The sequence below is a fragment of the Nymphaea colorata genome, chromosome 2 (genome assembly GCF_008831285.2).
Source record: "Nymphaea colorata isolate Beijing-Zhang1983 chromosome 2, ASM883128v2, whole genome shotgun sequence".
In the NCBI taxonomy this organism is placed as follows: domain Eukaryota; kingdom Viridiplantae; phylum Streptophyta; class Magnoliopsida; order Nymphaeales; family Nymphaeaceae; genus Nymphaea; species Nymphaea colorata.
Window position 1 is genome coordinate 29,029,247 of NC_045139.1, and position 22,435 is coordinate 29,051,681.

At 40.0% G+C, this 22,435-nt stretch overlaps 1 pseudogene; it reads right to left on the reverse strand.

Annotated features, from left to right (window-relative positions):
* Positions 1-15,118: 15,118 nt before the first annotated feature.
* Positions 15,119-16,181, reverse strand: LOC116246895 (zinc-finger homeodomain protein 2-like; annotated as a pseudogene).
* Positions 16,182-22,435: the final 6,254 nt, after the last annotated feature.

The following is a 22,435-nucleotide window of genomic DNA, read 5'->3' on the forward strand; positions in this document are numbered from 1 at the left end:
GTACCTTGATTAGAGTTTTCCATGAAGTCAAGGAATTTTTTGAATAGTTGCTCATTCGGTTGACTAGTGGATGCAGTTCCTAGGGTAGCATTAGCCTTTGGCTTTGTCAATGCATTAGAAGAACCAGACCTGTTAGGAAAACCAACAAGAAAATAACACTTAGCTTTGATGTGTCCATTTTTGCCACAATGCTCGCACTTCATATGTGGTCTTCCTCTCTCCTTGATCTGATTGTTTTTGTTTCTTTCACGCATTTGTGGTGGAGGCTGCGTTGCAACAATAGACTTTTTCTTTAGTATTGTACCATATTAATGTCCATTTGTTTCTCCTCCTGAATAAAAAGAGAATAAGCTTTGGCTATAGTAGGAAGTGGGTCCATCAACAAGAGTTGGCTTTTAATGGCAACATAACTGTCATTAAGGCCCATTAAGAACTGTATAAGTTGGTCTTGTTGGCAAAGATTGTCAATAGCTTTCATAGAACCACTCGAGCAATCAGGGATGGTAGCATACAAAGCTAATTTATCCCATAACGCCTCCATTCTTATGTAATGATCAGTAATAGAGGACTGATTTTGTTTGCAGTTCATTATCTAAAATTGTATTTGGTAAATGCATGGGTCATTGGCTTGAGAAAATCGAGCCTCAAGGTCGCTCCAAATTTGGGCAGCAGTTTTGACATGAATTACACTAGCCAAGAGATCTTTGTGGATGAAGTTTAAAATCCAAGATTGAACCAGGTTGTTGCAACTTTCCCATGTAATTTTGAAGGAGATGGGGCTGCCAGGCTTGGCAATGGATCCGTCGAGGAACCCCAACTTGTTTTTGGCGAAAAGGGCCATCGTCATGGCCTTTCTCCACATCATATAGTTATCTCTTGTCAAGACATTAGAGACTAAAGGGGTACCTAGTCCATCAGAATGATGGACATAATACGGGCTTCCTAGGCTAATGTCATCATTGGGTTCTTTTAGAATGACCTCTCCCCTTTCTGCCATCAAATCTTCCTTGAGTTAACCGTAGCTAGGCTCGAACAAGATGCCTTGGATCAGCTTCAAAAGTTTCTCAACCCCACACCGTCATTGGCTTGAGGAAGGAAATTTGGGTGGCAGCAGCCATGTCCAAGGCGGGGGCTGCGTGCATCTGTACTGCTCTTGCTTGTGCTTGCTCTTCCTCTTCCTCTTGGGTAGATCACATTGTGTATGCAAACAGCTTCTTTCATTTTCCTCCCTTCACTGCTTTACCTTCTGATGACGCTTCTCAGCCTCATGTGTACGATGGTGCCACTGCCGCCAAGCACATTAGTAGCAACGAGCAGGCCAGCGGTGGAAGTGGAACTTCCTCTGGCTTCGATCATGAATCGCTGGAGAGAGGTGCCAAAGCGCTGCGAGACATCAACATCTCTCCCTATGCTAAGCAGGTCTTTGACATCATGAGGTTCAGAGACGGCACAATGTTGAATTAGTCAAGATGCAGGAAGAATCCTCTGTGAGAAAAGAACAAGCCAGACGTCGAAGGATAGATGCAAGCACAACAGCTGTAAACGAGGGTCAAAATAGGAAGCTGCTAGTGGAACGAATGAATGGTGATCGCGAGAAGTGGATTGCAGCCTTAAACACTACTTTTGACAATATCGAAGGGGAGTTCAAAACGTTGCTGACAGGTAAAAATAAGCTAATGCTTGCTATTAGAGGAGCCAATGCTGTCGCTGCAGGAGTTTACACAACTAGAGAGGGAGCTAGTCATTTGGGGCTCCATCAACAGGATATTGGGCCAGCCTTCACTTATCCGACTCATCAATGTCACGATTTCCACTGTTTAGGATCAACAAACAGAGATATAAGAAACGAGAGCACCTAGAGGGAAATCTGGCGGTCTGCTTGATGATCGTCTGGCTATGTCATGAAGGAGGAACTACTGCGTTGTCCCAAGCTGCAGATGGAATATAGGGCGTCAGTGTCTTGATGGACAGACTGCAAAGGGCAGAGATTGTCAGTGTCTTCATCAGCAACAGACAACAGTAGATGGTTTAGCTCTGATACCATATTAATGTTTTGTCAAAGAAGAGAATCAGAGAGAAAGAGGAAAACGAGAGAAGAAAGTACTTTCATTGATTGTGGACTTCACAATATATAGCCTCTTTGGTTTTAGTGAAATACATTGAAACCTCTAATCGTTACCTAAGAGCAAGGATTAGCTCATTTTAAATAAGATTTTATAACAAGAAGATAGATTTGCCTTATCTTGATAAGGCACTGTAACGACTTTTCAACACTTCTTCTCTGCTCTGTAAATAGAATACATATACTCTATCATCACAAATGGCTAATAATCCATCAAAATACAGAGAAGAACTTGAGTTCCTTTTTCTTTAAAGTCCTTTGCTATGTATTTTGTGTGGTGCACATGCGCATGTTGATAGACTTTTGTAAATGCCAGCATCAATACAAAAAACAAAAGGCTTCAGGAAAAAAGCATTAACACAAGAACCATTCTTGCAAGCTATGTGTGTCATTCAGGAAGAAAATTGTGGCTCCTACCCTTGCCCACAAGACTACAGAAAAACATCAGAAAACTAGAAAGAACTCAAAGAAATTCACTAAGGATCAACAAGTTGCCAGAAGAATCCTAAACATGAGCATAAATAGCATAATCAAAGGCTAATTGGATGAAAGCTTTCTATTGGACCCAAAACTGAAACACATACAAAAGCACAAACCCAAAGTATAACTAAAACAAACCTAAAAATATTGGGTATGTACACATAAATAGCCAAGACGAGGATTGGAACTGAAATCCAACAAGCTACTTGCTACTTGTTGATCTCCACCCAACTTTCTCCTGATAAACGACCACCTTGCTAGCACTTAAGACCTTGAAGGTGAGCAGAATCAATTCAAGCACCCAATCGGCCAATTCAATCGGTTGAGAATCGGTCAAAAAATAATAATAAATCATTTCCTGAAAAAATAATTCAAACAGCAGCATTCTCAAAAACATCTCTCCTCTTTCTCCAAGTCACTGTAACTTTGCACATATCATGAACCTTTCAAAAATCAATTGAGTTAATTAGATAACTCCATAATTCATTTATGTAAATATTAAAAAAAATAGTTCCTGTAAATTGAAATTTTTTTTAGTAAATTATTTCATTAAAAACTAGCACGTGGCACTTTTCAACTGGCACAAAGTGGAATCAGTTTGCCACCGATTCCATGAACCCGAAGACGTATATATGACACATAAAGGCGATTTTTTTCTATAAATAAACTCAGACTCGTATAAAAAATCCGAACTCATCTGATTTTGGAGATATTCTATTTGGCTTTATATAAGACTTAGTATGGCACCCGCATGCAATCCGACCTTCATGCAGATGAGAGATCCCTAAAACCAACGAGGTTTGAAGTGTAAGTTCAGATCGGAACCAACACTCAAGTTAAATTCCGAATTCTTGTTGGGAATACCATGGGGTAATCTTCATATGAAAACCAATTCGTCACTTTACGCAGAGATGATGGATAGAATTTCACAAACCCAACTTTCTCCTAACATTCGCTGGCTAAGATTATCATTCACGTTCATGTTTTCAGCAGCTGGAAAACCTAGCATCGTGCCTATGAAGAAGTTTCCATGCTTAAACAAGCTACATGCCTTTGCTAACCTAAGCTTGTTAACATGTGAATCACAAAATTTATTTCTTCGACGAGGTGTGAACAAACTCAACCATGATCACCCTCATACACACGACATGCAGATCAGACAAAGCCCCCACCCATCTATAAAGTTAAAAAATTCGACGAGACAATCTTTTTCTCTCAAAAGGAAACTAGTCTCCTATCAGAGGAGTTCACGAAAAGCTTGGGAAGACCCAAGAAGAAACACATGCTTATCTCCGTTCATGAACATACATAAGAGAAAGAAGATACTCAATCGGTTAAACTTACAAAGCCGCATAACTTCACCGGGATTAAGTTATTGCCCTATAGAACGACAGATTAAAAACACAGGGCCAAAAGAGGAAGGCGCAAAGGATGCAGAAACTGAAAAATAAAACGAAACCACAAGGCGAAACAGAGGCAATATCAAAAAAATGGAAGAAACGGATTTTCTAATCCATGGCGCACATGTAGGTTAAACAAATCATGAAACCAACTAATAAAAAATTTCAAACTCACTCAACACATTGATCCATCAAAAGATAAAAGGGGGGTGAGAGAAAGAGACTTGAACAACCAATCATCTGAATATCAAAAAATAAGAAATTTAAACCTTGATGTGTACCGTCCTGATGGGGAAAAAAAAAACTAAGGCAAGAAGGGGATCTCAAACACTCGCTAATTCTCGTAGAAAGAAAGAAGAAAATATCACGCCCCGAGACGAGGAGAGAAAATCAAAGGAAAGCAAGGGGAAAAGAAAAAAAAGGCTAGGATTTCGGTCTTAGATACTCCAAAACAAATCAATTGACCAAGAAACGACCAAAAGATCGCAAGACACAAACTAAATCGAAAGAATCCATATCAACATAGAACTTCACAAGCAGGAACAGATCATGGAAAGAATCAGTTCGACCGCTTACCTGAATCAGGACGAGAGACAGAGAGAGATCACATGAGCGACAGAGGGAACCGTAGAACTTGCGGCCGGCGGTGAATCGATAGACATTGGCAGCCAGCAAAAAATAGTGAGGGGGAGAGGGTTCCGACGTATGGAGCAAGAAGGTTTCGATGCATAAGAACTAAAAAACGTAATAAAATGGGGGAGAAGTCGGGTACCTCAAGCATTTGTTTTGGAGAACCAACATATACCGGTGGCACAGACGACCAGTAGTGTTATACCTACGATATGAAGCGGTGATTAACATCACTACTGTACATTCCAGTTCACCGGGCACACGAATCTTTCCCGGGTTCAACACGTCCCTTTGTTTTTTTTTTTTTTTTAGTAGCGTATACGGCCCAGATTGTGGTTTGGGTACCGAAATAGAAAAGAGGCAACACTGACAGTTTTAATAAAAGCACATCAGCAATAATAAATCTTTACAAAGGTTTACTAGCATGAGTAGCTTCCAAAATCCAACTTACCGACCACACCTACGCAATCGTATCCTATCATTTTGCAAGAGTGCTCTGGTCAGAAAGATCTCCAGCTCCTCAATTTAATCTAAAATGCTCTATGGATACAGCTACCATCAATCAGGCACCAGAGTATTGCTATGACAGCCTCTTCAACCATCATTCTTGCAATGCACACTACAACCCACCGGATGAGTTTCCTACCTTCTTCTGTACTCACAATGAATTGGGTGGCGTTGAATTTAATAAGATCTCCTTAAGAAGCTGATACACAAGCCAGCCTCAATTTTGAGTCGTATCAATAAAGCATGTCAAATATTGGAGAAAGGCACCATGTGTATGATTGGAACCTTCCACTCCGATTTGCCAGCGAAGGTTGGACGTCTGCTCGCCCGCACATAGAGGTAAATCCAGATACTTAATAGACAAATGAAGACGTCAAAGGTCAGTCCATCCTCATCTACAAATCCATGGGAGGAAGCCTGTCCAAATTAAACCCAATCATATGTATTTCTCTTATCGTTGTCCATGCAGTACTCTTATCCCCTATGTACAATTGCGTATCTTAAAACTAAGCCCTTTGGATGCTAGGTTTGATGATCATCCGAACTCAACCCTGAAAGAAAGGAACCACGCCATCAGCAAAGGAGTTGATCATCACATATATAGGTTTGATGCGCTTCTGGCCGGATGCAAGGGAAACATAAACCCGGCCCTGCCACAAAATACCACATTCTCCTATTCACAATCTCTATAACAAACAAAATAATATAAACGACAAGTTGTCCCCTTGCCTTCTGTCCGATGCTACACGATAAGGAATAATACTCCTCCCTCTCGTTGAGTGCTTCACGGTTTCATACGGTAATAGCTTTCAGCGCAGGGCGAAATCTCGGCCTTCCCAAGTAGTAGCAAGAAAGTCTCACTTAAGGTCGTCATAAGCTGTTTGAACTTCCTTTTAGTAAAGTCATTTCGAGACTTAATTAGCTTGGAAAGCTCCCTAGCGCGAAACTGAGGTGAGCTCAGAGAGAGGAGTAATGGAGAAAATAGAAAATGAAAAACTAGAAGAGCTCTCTCCCTCAAGTTGAGCGGACTTTTCGCTGAAAAACCCTTCAGTCCCCATTACTTCGATTTGTGTTTTTGGTCGTTTGGTCCCTTGTAGGTTATGTGCACACCCGTGTCCACGAATGTATTGTTATTTTGTTTTTTCTTTTTTTTGTTGGTGCAAGAGATATTAATGTTTTCCTTAAGATTTGACCTTCTTCATTTTTTAGGATTCTGTTTATTATTTTCTTTGTAGCCAATTTTGACTTTGATCGAGAGGGGAATTCTGCTCTTCCTTCTCTCGTGGGTACGTAAGACATATTGTTGAACGACCTGTCTTTGGTATTTTCCTCTTTCGTTTTGTGTCTTGCCATATTCAATTTTTTTTCTGGATAGCTCGCTTTAATTGGCGCCAGGAGTTTCCCTTACATAGATCAACCATGGATGAGCCAAAGCTGACAGCATGAACTTAAGGCAACAAGGGCTGAAAGCAATTGTAATGTATCAAGGGGAACTATTAGAGATACATTTCCTAATCTCTCTTAAGGCATGTAATCAACATGCAAATAATCTTATTGTAAAACAACTTACTAAGCCATAGTAGATCACTGAACCATATAATTGTGAATGCTGCCCTGTGTTGCTTTCCTTAGGGCGCATTATTTTCCAATATAGGTAGACCAAGAACCAATAGAGGTTGTGAGTCCAGTTTATAAACTGGCTTGTACTTGGCCATGGAGTTCTTCCATGGCTTTTTCTTCGTGCCCTTTAATCTGCTGTCACTGCCCAGTTAGTAATCATGCTAGGTACATGGATGGATCTACACAAAAAAGTGATAGGACAGATTCTGTTGAGATATGATTCCATCAGTATATCTTGAGATAAAGTTATAATCAACATGACCATAACATACTTTTAGGTGCATATCTTCAGATAAAGTTATAATCAACTTGACCATAGCATACTTTTAGGTGTGCAGGTGTGTTTGTATAAAGCATTCGGTCTAAAATGCTTGATGTACATGAATTTGGAAGTAGACATCAAATTGTAGAAATGAACAAATATATTTGTGTACTGATTTTCTGGTAGAATCATTCAAAATTCACAAGTTAGTGAAATCGTTTTGTCTACTTACAGTGAAACCAAATTACACCCCTGTTGTCACAGCCATAGTTCTCTTTCTTGCTGCAAGTTAAGAAATAATGAGCGATTTTTCTCGTGAGCATGAAAGGGGCAAAAAAGCTAATAAGTTTCCATGCTTAACTAGAAATAAATTGACTGTTATAATGTACCAATTTACATCAAGCAGTCTCCATATCGTAGAAGGGTACTATTGTACTACTTTAAAGGAAACCCAGAGGCACATTACTCAAGGCATACTTAGCACTTTATTCTACATTGGATTCCTTTGCCATCTAACTTTTAAGGCCAAGCAAGCAAGACTTTATTTGCCACTGTACTCATCATCATGATGAAGCTTTGCACCAAGTACTGCTATGTAATGTAGAAGAAACCCACCAAGCTTGCATATGAAGGCAGGTCTAGGAAAAAGTTTAAGAAAAAGAAGTTCACAGCATATTGGTGGCTTTCCCTTTTCGCTACATGAAAAAGAGTTATATGGGCAGTGATCATCCTTTGTAGACCATTGGAAAATGGCCATCAGATTTTCCCATGAAAGCTTTTAGCTAGTTGGATGCATGGCAGATCCCGCATGCTCATAAAAACTAAAGCAGCAAAAGCATAAAGCATCATTGAAGATCTTTAGCCTTTTCTGCTACCATCTTTTGTTGATGCAGCAGCAGAGGTCAGGCAGTCGTTTAGTGGCCGCAATAACAGTAAGGAAAGTGGAAGCCACTGCCAGGCCTTCGCATCTTTTTGCCAGGACATCAACCGCCACCACTTTGCCCCATGAATGCACCTCATTTGGAACTTGTTCTTGTGTTACTTTGTTCTGGAATTCTTATAAACTTAATACAAAAGGTCAACTCTCTCTCTGTCTCTCTCTCTCTCTCTATATATATATATATATATATATATATATATATATATATATATAATAGCATAATATATCAAAATGTTGTCAGTCCAACCAAAAACAGTGGTTCACCCTCTTGAGTCCGAAATTCGGAGCTTTCTTACAACTTTCCGTGATCATGAGAAAATGTGGTTCATATTGATCATGTATGGAATATCAGTATTAAGATCTGATTAAACCATGGTACACAGCTCGGCGCTTGATTAGCCGATGCTGGGCATTTCACTTTCATATGAAAAGCTGACTCAAAGGAATTGACCCAGACAAGCATGGCATCGGCTAGTTGCCAATATCTGACCAATTCAAAGTGAAAGATTGATCCAGGCTCTGCCCAACCAAGAGGTTACCAAGTGAAACTAGTTAGGTAGACATGAGAAATGAATAACAATTTTTCTTATACTCCAATGTCTTTTAAGCTAGCTAATCTCCAAATTTTTCTTGCGAGATCGATGTTTTTGCAACCATTGGGATGTCAATGGATTGGATTCAAATTGGATGTGTCCTTAATCGTATCCGCTTTTGTAGGTATGCACATATCCGGACTCGAATTCATATTCAAATACAAACAAAGAAGAGTCATATCTGAATCCAAATTCGAAGTATGATTTATCTAAATCCAAATTCGAATTTTGAACCTAATTTGGTTGTTTTTCAAAATGGAAGAACATTGGATATAGGATATTTGTTTAAAAATAAATCCGATCTGAATCTGTTCAGATATTTATCTATATCCAAATCCAAATCTGATCAGTTGTCATTTCTTCAATTCGAATCCGATCCAATTTCTTAATTGGATATTAAATTTTTTGCCATATCCGATTTTTTGATATCCTATCCAAATCAGATATTGTGACATCCCCAGCTACCACTCTTGGTATCCTTCAACTTAAACACCATTACCTATTAAGTAAGTCCCCTTTTCAATATTTCAAGGTGTATCCCATGTCCTTCTGGAGGTTAGGATGTACATAAATTAAATTCAAGAAAACCAAAAAAAGCTTTAGCAAATTGCAAAAGAATAAAATAAATATAGGAACTAACGTTTTACTTAGGGTTGCTGTTGATTTAAACATGTTCATGCTTGCGCGCACGCACACAAATTGCGTGCTGAAAGCGTTATGCATGCACAGTTAATGCGGATGGTGAAGATTTGAGACTGTTGGAGTGTTGGCATGATGGTTGGTCTGGACCGACTATTATGAACTGTGAACAGTGGAAGTATCTATTTTGCTCCTGTTGAATTTTTGCGATTGCGATGATATCAGTCCAGCCTTTTCCTTTTTCCACATGACACAGTAGGTGTGAACCAGTTCTCGTTGAAGAATTCTCAATGATGTAAAACTGTGCTGAGTATGGTCATTTCATCAAAAGGAACCCACTTGGTAGCTAAGCTAGACTAGACTACTTCCTCCTCTTTCTCCAAAAGAGCCCTGGGAAACCATTTAAGCAAGTCCACCAACTACGACGTTGTAATACCAAAGAAATGCAGAAATATGTATGGAATTGAACCACATACTGCTGCACTGCCGCCCGTCCAGGAGACAGAGCTTCAGCCAGTCCAACGGCCTAGTCCTGCGCATGCCCTTGGCCTTATAAGGTGGCTGGAAGGCGATGGCTAGACATATATCCCTTGCACTGCCTTTGTCTGTCGGGCTTCCAGGCTGAAGCCTCAGAGTAGCCCTGGGCACCAAGGCGGTCATATATATCTGCCTAGTCATAGGGTAGTCACCGGCAGGGGTGGAGCCGCCACTTTTTTTTTTTTTTTTCTTACGAAGCACTAAATATATAATTAAAAAATATTTTAACTGGCCTCGAGGTAGCGGCTTGGGGTCTCGTGGGGCAGCTCCATACAACTGAACCTAAGTCTACTGAGACCCAACATGTAAATTCAAAGTTTTAGATTGAGCTTCATATATGCCCCACGGAGCCCCTCATCTATCTACACCCCTGAATACCAGGTTCTATGTCATTTCCAGATTTTGTGGTCATCCTCTTTTGGGAGGCTACCCCAAAAGTGAGCTCCATCCACCATGAAAAATATAACAACCCGACCCACTTCCGGGTCGAGCCCCTAGCAGTTTCGGTTTCAATCCCAAAAAGGCTAGAAACCAGGACAATCATCTCATTAATGGTCTCCCTTTAATATCAGTAAGATCTCCATACTTTTGTTCTAATACCCGGGTAATTGGGCATATTTGGATATTTTTTTTTGGCTCAAAACTAATCTAAACTACTTACTTTTAACTTCAGCTTGCTTTTAACTCCGTCTTTATTGTGTTTGTTTAAATGTTGCTTTCAATTTTCTGCAGTTTGCATACATATATTCTGTCATCCACATCTTCTAAAATTGTTGTGGGTATACCATACCTCAACCCCTACCTGCACCCATGTCACTAGTGGGGAAATGTGACGGGAAGAAGTTGAGATTCCTATTATCAATCAGAATTCATAAGCAAAAGCATTTTCGATGCGTTCCCTGGATGAGATATTCATATCAATTGCATAATACTAAAGCAGATTGAAGAACAAGGTCAGATTCCAAGAGCCATAGTAATACATATGATCTCATCTCCAATTTTGGCGCAAGATAGTAATATATGTGAAGGAAGAGTTGTTTGGAGAAGATAAAACATATTTGTGCCATTCATTTTCTTATGGAAAATATTGAAGGGGGTGGGTGGGGGTGGTGATGGTCCATGAGTGAGAAGGGGTCCGCACCATGCTTCAGTTGGTACATTGTGGGAGGGCACCATCACTAGCGACAGCCAATAATTCAGTGGACACAAAATTGCTGATTTGATTTCTGCACTTTGTGTGAATCCATGAGGCTTCAAACAAAAGAAGCACTTGCTTTGGATGATCCACACAATCTGTGGCCAATCTTTTTTTCAGATGAAGAAATATTGAGGAATGGGCAGGATTTGGACATTCAGTGATCAGTTTGTAAAGGCAGAGCCAGGCGTCGTCGTCGTTGTCGTCGTCGTTGCCCTTCTGCCAGCTGGACTATCCGGCCGGAAAAATAATAATTTATTCCACAAAAATATATACATAAAAATAAAATAAACTACTAGTGGAACCAATTTTGTCTTAAACGAAGAATTGGGACGTTTTGTATTGTGTTTCATTACATCTCACTAATTCATCTGGACTTGCATGTTTGTTCTTTGAGATAATGTGTGTCTATGTAAAAAAGCGATATATATGATTCTTTATATTGTCATGGTACGTATATATTTTATTTTAAATACTACAGTGGTTTAGCTTCATATTTGAAAACTGGAATCAACATAAAAGTGAAATTTATTCCGGACATGTTAATTATGAGTTTGTATATATTAAGAGTGATTTGTATATGAAAAGAAATGATAAATGATTATTTGGTTAGTTACGTATATATCTTTCTAAAACGAAGATCACATTTATGCAGTTCGTTTCATGAGTTTATAAACACAAATTATTTGGTTAGTTACGTATATTATTTGGTATCTTGTTATTTGCGTTAACACCAAATTTATCTCAAAATTACAATCTTAGTTAATTACATGGACAACTTCATATTCCACATGAAGGACACACAAGTTAGATGACTACACGTACATACATGCATATATAAAGTATATCAATCTTACCTCAACTCAAACGATAGAGACAAGTCACTTTATCTTGGTCCTTATCTGAGACTCTTTACTGAGAATTAAATAGAAAATGAGAAGAAATATTTGCGTAAATATGCTTAAGTAGTTTTCAAGATCAATCTCTTAATTTGTACACATATATACATGTGTATATTTTTTACTCATTAGTACGTATAATTGTTTTATCGTTTAAAGCAACATTGTTGTAGAGCGTGTGACGTCGTGTCAATGAGGCCAATAGATACAGTTGTATCGCAGCATATTCATAATCCTAAATCTATCATAAATTTAATTGAAAATAAATTTTTTTAAAAAAAAGAAAAATAGAGAACAGATTAAAAATCAAGGAATTGGGATCATGAAATGAATATTTATTAGTTTAACATAACATAATCATGATACAACTCATAATAATACATCACAAGATGAACTTGTTCAATCCAAATAACAAATTGTTGACGTTCTGAAGCACAAAAATTAAGAGAAAATAAAAACGTTTCTTCAACTGTAAATCAATCTTGTAAGACTAATTTTTGCTTCAAATCGACATTTTCCTTCCCAAAAGTGGCAAGTTCTTCCCCATACTCAACTCCTAAGAGCATGTAAGAGTTTTCTAAAGCGTTTTTTATTTTATAACCCAAAAGGAAAAATCAGGATTTCGGTGAACTTTTGAACCTCAGCTAGCCCTGTGTCATAAGATACGGCTCTGTACTATAAGATATACATGTAATTTTTTTTTATGGATCATATCGTAAGCATTAACATTTAAAATATGGCTCCGTACCGTAAGATAAACATTTAAAATATTAACATTTAAATTTGTCATGCATTCATAGAATAAATCACAACAAAATAGACACCCCGGTAGATCCAACAATTCATGCCTTGTAGACACAAATTTTGCTCGACAACCCTAAGAGGCATGAGCGGCCAATACCACAAATCTTCCCTACATAAACGTTGTTTGTATGGCAACATACATATCCGTATCATAAAATATGGAATGATACAAGTAAGATACACCTCTACATTAGTTATGGAAATATATCGTACTGTAAGCATTAATAGTTAATATAAGTATTGTAAGATACGGTTCCATACCATAAGATACGTATTAAAATATTAACATCTAAATCTTGCCATGCATTCAGAGAATAAATCACAACAAATTTGGCATCACGGTTGATCCAGCCTTGTGGACAAAAAAATTTCGTCCCTGACCCTAAAGCATGAGTAGCTAGTACCACAAGTTTTCCATACATATACGTTGTTGGTATGGGCGTATAGCAAACTACGTAGTCGTATCATAAAATATACGGCATCGTATAGATAGATCACACCTCTACATCTAGTTATGGAAATCATGTCGTAATTAATTAAGGATTAATAGTTATGATACGTTTTGAAAGATATGGCTCTGCACAGTAAGATAAGTATTAAAATATTAACATCTAAAATTTTTCCAAGCATTCGGAGAATAAATCACAGAAAATTAGAGATCACAGTTCAACCAACAATTCTTGCCTTGTAGATATAAATTTTGCAAGATGACCCTAAAGCATGACTCACCAGTACCACAGGTTCTCCGTACATAAACATTGTCGATATGAGCGTATAGCAGAATACGTAGTTGTACCATAAAATACGACATCATACTGGGAAGACATACCTCTACATCTAGTTATAGGAATATATGGTACCTTTAGTATTAATAGTTATGATACGTATTATAAGATACGACTCCGTACCATAAGATACGCATTTAAAATATTAACATCTAAATCTTGCCAAGCATTCGGAGAATGAATCACAACAACAAGTAAGAGATCACGCTTGAACCAACAATTCATGCCTTGTAGACACAAATTTTGCACGACAACCCTAAGGCGTGATTGAACAATATCACAAGTTCTCCATACATAAGTGTTGTTGACATGGGCGCATAGCAAGATACATGGGCAACACATAGACAAGATTCACCTCTACATCTAGTTATAAGATGCGTCTCTCTATCAGAAGATACGCATATAAAATATTAACATCTACATCAATTCACGCCTAGTTCTAGACCACAAGTTCTCCCCTCGTTTTTCTCTCTAGCGAGAGAGAGAGAGGTGCTTTTAGGGGAAGTTGCCGATCGAGTGTTGAGTAGAATCTCATCTCCGGAGGCCAAGTAGATGCTCGTGCCCGAGTTTTCATATCAATCTTTTTACTTTCCGACCTCCGCAAAAGGCTCTCTCCTTCTCTCCAGAGAACGACATACCCACATGGCACACCGAGAGAAAGAGAGAGAGAGAGATTTCCGGTCTTGCCGGTCAAGAGCCAGGAAACAGGCTTTCTTGAAGGTGGTCGGTACGGTCGCCGGCATGTCAGCAGCGATGGGCAACACAGCCCCAGCCCCTTAACCACACCATCAAAACCCTTTGCCTCCTCCCAAACTCTCCTCATTTAATTTTCAATGACCTCAGCCCCCACCTTCTTCTATATATTAAGTAGCTACTAACTAAGCAACCCCACCAACCAACCCCCCCATCTCTTTCCTTCCCTCCCTTACTCTCAGGAACCTCCTGCTGCTGCTGCTGCTGCTGCTGCTGCTGCAGAGAGAAAAGTTTTCACAGACAACAAGGCTGACTGCGACTGGTACTCTGCAATCAATAATTCCTTTTCCTAAACTCACACCTTTTCATAACCCCAAACTAAGTGCCCCCATAATCCCAAAGGCAAACAGCAATGATAGCCATAATAATGGCACACAGTAACAGGTAATCCATTCCCCCTCAAGTCCACAGAACAGTTGATGAAAACCCTTCTGCACGCCACCAACCTATCTACTCCTCAGATCTTTCATTATCCCTGAGAACAAGTTGATCTTGTTTGAATCCTATAAACACCCAGAAGATCCTTCATTAGCATTCGAAGTACATGTTAGTACTGTTGCCGAACTCCAACCAGCTAGCTAGTCGCCCAAAGACGAGTTGCTAAATATTTCTTCACAGATTAGTAAGTTAGTTCTACAAAACCATGATCCATTCCTTACCCCATTCACAACCTAAACCCTGCAAGCAACCAGTAACAAGAACTAACACCACCCACCCACATTCCTAAATATTAGATTTCAGCACCTGCCAAGGCCACAAGAATAATAATCCACCCTCAATCAAAGATGATTCCAACAACAAGCATATGATGCTAATCATACAGATTCCGTTGCCCCCTTCCCCATGAGCTGAAGAACAAAGTCGGTCGTTTTTTCTTTTTCCACACTGTTATCAGACGCATAGAGATAAACAACATAGACAAAGAGACAGATGATTTGTTACAGATATGATATATCAATGAAACAAAAGCACCAAAAATTTTTGCCTCAAGAATGGTCAATTTTTTCACAGTTTCTTTTTCTTGTTTTTTTTCTACCTTTTTTTTTCTTTCTTTTTATTCCTCCTCAGCAAAATAACAAAAAAGGGAAGCGAGAGAGAGAAGAAAAAGAAGAAGAAGAAGAAGAAGAAGAAAAAGCCTAAGAATTGAGGTTGGTGGTGTGATCCTTCCTAGCAAAATTGCTCTTGTTATTGTGAATCCACACCTTGAGGACGGACCTCCGGATGCCGATCTCCTCACAGAAGCGCAGGATCGCCGCCTCGTCCTGCCGCTGCAGCCTCCACCCTAACTTCTCCGCGAACGATTGCATCCTCTCCTTCTGCTCCTTGGTGAACCTCGTCCTCATCCTCCGCCTTGCAGCAGATGCTACGCCGGGGGGGACGAGCCCGGCTCCAACCCCCGCCGCCCATCCCCCTCCGCGCCCCCGCCACCGGCGCTCAGCGCCAGAAGCATCTGCGGCGCGGAATTGTACGGCGACGAGATGTGCGTCGGCGGGGACGCCGACTTCACCTGCCCCCCTCCACCGGCATGCACTCCCGCCGCCGCTGGCAGCGGCGGCGGCTGCGGAAGCGGCAGGGTGCAAGTGCAGAGCGGGTACGGTCGCGGGAACATCTCGCCCTCGGCCTCCCGGCGGTGGAAGTTCCTGTGGCAGCCGCAAGCCGCGCACTTGAGGGGGTCGGCCGACGATGCCATAAACTCGCAGCAGCCGTCGACCGCGTGGCCGCCGATGCTTGCGGCGTGGTTCTTGAGGCATTCTCGGTAGACGGCAGTCGCCTGTTTCTTCGTCGACGGACCACCGGTGTCCGGTGAGGTCACCCCACCACCGTTAGCGGCAGAAACCGACTTCCCCTCAGATGGGTCGCCGCCATACCTATTGTTCACTTGATCCATGCTCCCGTACTTCCCACCATGAACAACTTTTCCAGCCACCTGAGCGCGCGCGCGCGCGAGAGGGAGAGAGAGAGAGCGTGTGGGGTGAGGTGGGGTGGGGGGAGGGGGGAGAGGAACAGTGTCAGTGATAAGGTTAAGGGAGAGTAAACAAAATATCTTCAAGAGATAATGAAACGAGACCACACATAGTTGTCTCTCCCTCCCCTTCTTCTCTTACTTAACCTTTCTGTCTCTATTCTCTTTCTAACTGAACTGTGGTTACAATTTTAACCCTCATTTTCTCGTTTAGTAAAGAAATGGTTTCTTAGGGTTTATAGAGAGAGAAACCCCTTCTTTTCCTTTTATTTCAATTAAATAATCTTTAATTTGCTGCTTTCAGAGGAGGCGCTTTATTGTTGGGGTTTAAGGGACTTACTAGATTTGGATTTCAGACGATTAGGGTGCACCAGGAATCGCCATTTTTGGTCCAACAGCTGGGAAATGGCTGCGGGCAGCGACGTCAGGGCACCCGGGATTTGCGCCACCTTTAAGACTAAGGGAAGTAGCCATAACAAAAAAAAATCTTTAAAAGTCTTTTCTGACTTTAAAGCCAAACATATACTCTGGTTGGTTGTCCTGGTTTGATCCTCTAAATATAGAAAAAAACTAGCATCGTAGCTTATATGAATATGTGATCAAATTCTTGGCTACCCATGCCTTCCTTACCTCTCTGAATCATATGGGAGATGATCAATTACAGAAGGAGCTAGTAATTTATGTGAAAGAAAAAAAAAAAACTTGTTAATGCTTTAATATTTTATTCATGTTTGTGTGGGTTCCTTTATCCTTATCCTGACTTACGAAATAGTTTAAAATGTTACGGAAGCTGTATTTTTCCTAAATAAGCCGATATTTGCGTCCACACCTTGGGAACAAGTGACCGACGACATGGAGACGGAGTAAATGCTGATAGTGGTTCGGTAACTCAACTCACACCTATCCACTGTCCACGCTGCAACCAGCCTTGATTGCTTGTTGCCTTTGGAGAGACCATCGGAGAAATAATGTGGGCCTCTTGATTGATTGTGACTCGGGACAAATATGAACCCGAACGACCAATTATACGCACTGGCTTCTTCTTGTCCTCCACCATCCCTCAACCTTCAATCTACATCTTTTCTTCATCTATCTTATTAGCTTTTAAGAGCAATTAAGAGCTTCAGCTCTCGTTTTCAAAGCGTGAACCTTCTTCCATTTTTGGGCTACCAATATTGTCTTTCACAAACCACTTTTAGTTAGTGAAAATCTTCATCTCCCTTGTGCCACTTCTTAGTTATTGGTTTTAGCTATGGCCTTCCTCTTGTCATTTGCATATACAAACCTTCTTCTCTTGGGTTTTACTTGTCGAACCTCCAACGCCATTCCCTTGCCCTTAGGGTACCGACATGCATTGGCCTTCCTCAAAGGGCAAAAGTCCCTGAGTTTTGAACCAGTGACTGACAGCCTACCAGCCAAGTGTCGGGTGCAATTTATGGCTCCCTTATTGATATATTTTCTTCATTTTCTAAAATTTGTTAAGCTGTCGATGCTTACTTTCTGCAAACAAATTTGGACATTTTGAATCTGTCTCTAGGGTTGAGTTTCACAAAAATTTATCAAACCCAACTCCCAAATGTAACGTCGGAAAACCACTTAGGTCAATCCGTTACAAATATATAAGAACTGAACTTTTTTGTTTGTTCGACCAGCTATGACAAAAAAATCAAGTTTTTTTATTTTATTTTTTCTAACTATCTTTTCTTTTCTCTGCACAATGTAATTGCGTATTAATTTGTAGCAGATAGATAAAAGAACAAATTGGAATAAAAATATCGGGATCCAGCCCTATCTCGGGTCAAAGTAACGTTGGTCAACGTTCCAACAGCTGCCACACGTGGGAACAGCTGCCTTCGATCTTCACGGTGCAGGAAAAAAGTTAGCAGAGCCCCTTTTTAGCAAATTCACAAAAGAAAACACGGGCAGTAGAAAAGAAACTGAATTACCATCCCCTTTTCTCTTTTCTGTTTCCGCTGATTAATTTTCTTTTTGAGTTTAATTGAATCCACTGCAGAAAGCAATCGTTGCAGAGAGTGGTTGAGGGCGTATGGACGGACGGCCCAGGAGAGTCCGCCCATCCGGGGCTTAAATCCTGGCCCTCCATTTTCTCCTCTTCTAGTGCCTGTCCCTACCTACCTACCCTAAGCTTTTGGGTCGCCCATTCCAAGGTGAAGATGAATAATATTACTGCTCTCTTGCATGTTGCAGAAGAGAAGAGAAGAGAGTAAAATAATTGAGAGCAGGATGTGTTGAGGGTCTTGTCCTTGTCGTCCAGGGAACCCGATTCCATCAGCCGCGCTACTTAGTTGATCGGCAAATCATTTTTCTTCCTTTTCAATTTCCTGTGCTTGACAGGCTCTCTACTGTTGTAAACATCACTTGGGAATCCAATTTGCCCAACAATATGACCATTTGGTGAATCCGATTTCAGTGGAATCTCTTTCAGATTGATGAAAAGAAAACTTAATTAAAGTTTATATATATATATATATATATGTGGAGTAAAGTTTTCCATGTACCATAAAATTTTCCTTCTTCACAAAGATTAAAAACAAAGGCTAGAAACCCAAAAAAATAATAATAAAAAACACAAGAGATCATTAGCCAGAAGTATAAAGAAAGCAACAAGTTAGCTATCATTTTCATTTAGTGTATCAAACATCTCTTTCACTTTATATCCGTCCACAATTATCATCTAATCTCTAAAGAACTGTTGGAAAAAAAGCCCAACCGAAATTCTCTTCTTCTTCTTTTCCTTAAATTTATTTATTCGAACCTTGAATTTTAGGTTGTCAGTCCAAACCGGATAATCCCAGCTGATTGTCTTTTCTTTTCTTCTTTGTCCATGCTACTATTAAAGCAAATGGCATCGCTCTGATTCCGATTTGCAATTTGTCAGCTTGCAACTTTCTCAAATTTTCAAGTATAAAATCTCGTCTGGTAAGGATTTTAATAATCTTTCTTGGTCAGGGCCTTGAATGGAGTATCTTTTGATGAAAAAAAAAAAGGTCAAATCTAGGAGTAATGGCGTTTTTATAGATCCCGAGGGGATTGATACAACGGAATAGGTCGGATTAGTAGGCCACAGTCTCAGTTTTCAATTTCTGTGACGTCAACTCTTTATACTTTAAAAAAAATCACGGATAAGTAAGTTGAAGTATAGCAGGGCATCACCCGGAAGCATCGTTTGAAAAGAAAGAAGGGGGGAAAGAGACTACGCTTGCAAAACTGGGTTTTGCTAAAACTAGTAAGATAAATTATTTTCACTTTTATCAAAAATATGAACACAGAATCACCAGTACTCCAAAATACTCTGTTGTTGCCATCTTACACATTTTCAGATTCCTTCAAAGTGGCCAAATCGGGATTCCGTCCACACGTATAACAACACCCCGGAATGATGAAATAGGCGATATATATAAGAAACATAAGCTCCGGATATGCTTGAATAGCTCTGGAATTCATTTTTCTCTTGGCTCTTCTCTTGTTTCTTGCAAAAGAAACAAATAAGAAAGAATTTTCCACTTAGGAATCTAACTTTCCACCTAATTGCAAATTAGTGACGCTAACTTTGGATCTCACCTTGCGGGCGGTGCATTTTGCTGTTTCCATTTGTGGAGTTTCAATTTATTGATTAGAAGCTAAGAATAAAGAAAGAAGAGAACAAAAGAATAAGGCTATACACGCAGGAGAAGAAGAAGGATGCTCCACTGCAACAGATGAAGACTTCCTAAGAGTCGCATTTTTTGAACTAATTGAACTGTTGAGCCAAGAATAGCAATTGGCGTCAAGTTGCCTGCAGGTGCTTCATACAGCATGCATCAAGGGACCCGCGAATGCCATCTTGACGAAGCTTACTGTTGCATGGTGGCAGACTAAACATTATTTTTACGCCGCCATGTGATCTGCATGGTGCCTAACTTTCGCAGTTTAATTACCTCAAGCGACTTCGGTAAATCAAGAGATGATGAAAGGGAACAGCCCCGCTAGCTGGGATTTGTCAATGAAACTTCCGCTAGAACCCACCTGTTCTCTTCTAAAACAAGAACATGGTGTTATTGAACTATGTATTTCCAAAAACACAACATTCTTCTCATCAAACACCCTCTAATATGTTCTCAAACAATATAACACTCCGAATTAAGTCCCTTAAAACCACAAGAACTTGTTTTATCAGTTGGGACAGTGGGTAGGGGCTCTAGCTGCTGCTGTCAAAGTAGTTGGAGTTCAAAACCCATAAAAGGTGCGGCTAGTCGTTTCGCAAATTGAATATTTTACGAGTGTTCCATGAATCTGCCTTAGAATTTGGAAGAATGATTCATGAGAAGTGTTCCAACTGCCAAACGACTCCAAGGTAAAAAAAAAAATGCAAACAGAGTTAAAGACTTTCCATGGGATAGCTGCAATTGAGGGTGAAGCGTGTGAAGACAGGACAACGGTGGGCTCCGAATGCAGCACATGGGCATACGGACAAGCCCAGCCTGTTTGGCCCAAAATGCTTGTCTCCATTATCATATGCGATCTATATATACACATAGATATGCATATATATGTGAGTATGATAGCTACCTTTGGGTGTGAAATTAGTTGCCCCCATTCTCCCTCTATTCACAGCCAACGTTGTCTTCTTGGCTTGATTAGAAGAGTAACAGGACACGGTCTTAAATTAGATAGTCCCGTTTTTCTCGTTCATCACAGACACAGTCTGTGGGGTTTGTTTCTTTCTCAGGAAAGATCCCAACCACCATTCTCAAATTAAGCAAGAATTTGCGTCCATACCTTTTGCTGAGGGGATAACAGCGAAAAAGAGGGAGCAGAGTCAACTTGGAGCACGTCACTCCACTATGATCATCAGCGAGCGCTGCCCTGTTGCTTTTCTGCTCTTTGCTTTCCCTCCTTTCACTTTCTTCCAAACGCCATGCTACAGTTTCTCATCCTCCCACATGCCAATAATGGTAAGCAATCATTTGGAGGGAGAGATCTCCCCGAGAGAAAGAGAGAGATGAGACATGCCCTTTTCCCAACTATATGTTCCCTGATTTACCCTGATGATCACTAGGATTAATAGGGAACTGTAAGCTTCATTCAAAACAGCAGCTAAGAATTGAAAACTTTCATCTTCAATCTGAGGCCTTCAAAAGAAAAGTTGAATACCCAAGATGCCTCCTAAAATAAACTGGCAAGTTAAGGTCTGCCAAGCAGCCAACCTCATCTTTACCATAAACAATAATAAATAGTAATGACAACAACAATCTATGGCATAGGCTTGGATCACTGACACATATAACTGTAATATTCATATACTTAATGAGCCTGAATATTTTTCTCACATAAAATATGGCAAACAGTCTTTTTGTTGGTCTAACTTTTTGATTAAGCAATTGGTGTCCCTTGTGTCTTATTAGCTCAAAAATTGTCGACTTTTATATGCTTTCTAAATGCCAATGATCTGCCTTCGAGCAAGCATGTGCATGAGAGAGAGAGAGAGAGAGGGAGACCAACTTTTTTTAATTGCAGGAGATAATTGTACCCAATCTCAACGCCTAGAAGAAGCTATGGTCAGAAATGAACAAACTTTTCCGACAATCTTTATTGGTGGGCTAACTAATCTTGGCTTTTTCTTAATCACAGAAAAGTATGGTAGGGAAGGCCCGCCCATAAATTACTCCCCAGCCTCCAATAAACAATGCTTTTGTTGATGGGTATGGACATATGGGGGGCAGAGCAGCCCTCAATTAACAATTGGATTAGCCGCGCTAACCCGACTTCTAATTAAGAATTATCGGTAATTGCGAGATTCTTACGACAATTCTGACTACGTACGGCCCGTACAACGATTAGTTTATCGTCAGCACTAATTAATATTGTAACATTGGAGCATTAGGGATCCTGTTAATCTATGGATCAGTAGCTTATTATCTATATCTGAATTTTCAAGGGTGTCTAGATTCTTGCTATATTTTCCATCATCTTGCTTTCTAAAACACTTTCCAAGTCCTCAACTCTTCAACTGTCGTCGGGTAGAGAAGAGTAAAACTCCCTCCTTGGATCTGCCTTGTTGAACCTAATCACTATTCTTATAGCCTTAGCTTGTGCAAGGAGTGAGACCCATCAGAGTTAAACCATGAACAAGTACTCGACAGGACCTGCTGTTCTACATATAAACCTATGAGCTAGTCTGATAAATATTTGATCCTAATTATAACATAATTAGCCACATCTCTAGATAGATAGATATAATTTACAAATCTTTGACCACGTCCATGCTATCCATGTAGAAGGTGTTTACGGCCTGGTTGTTCACTT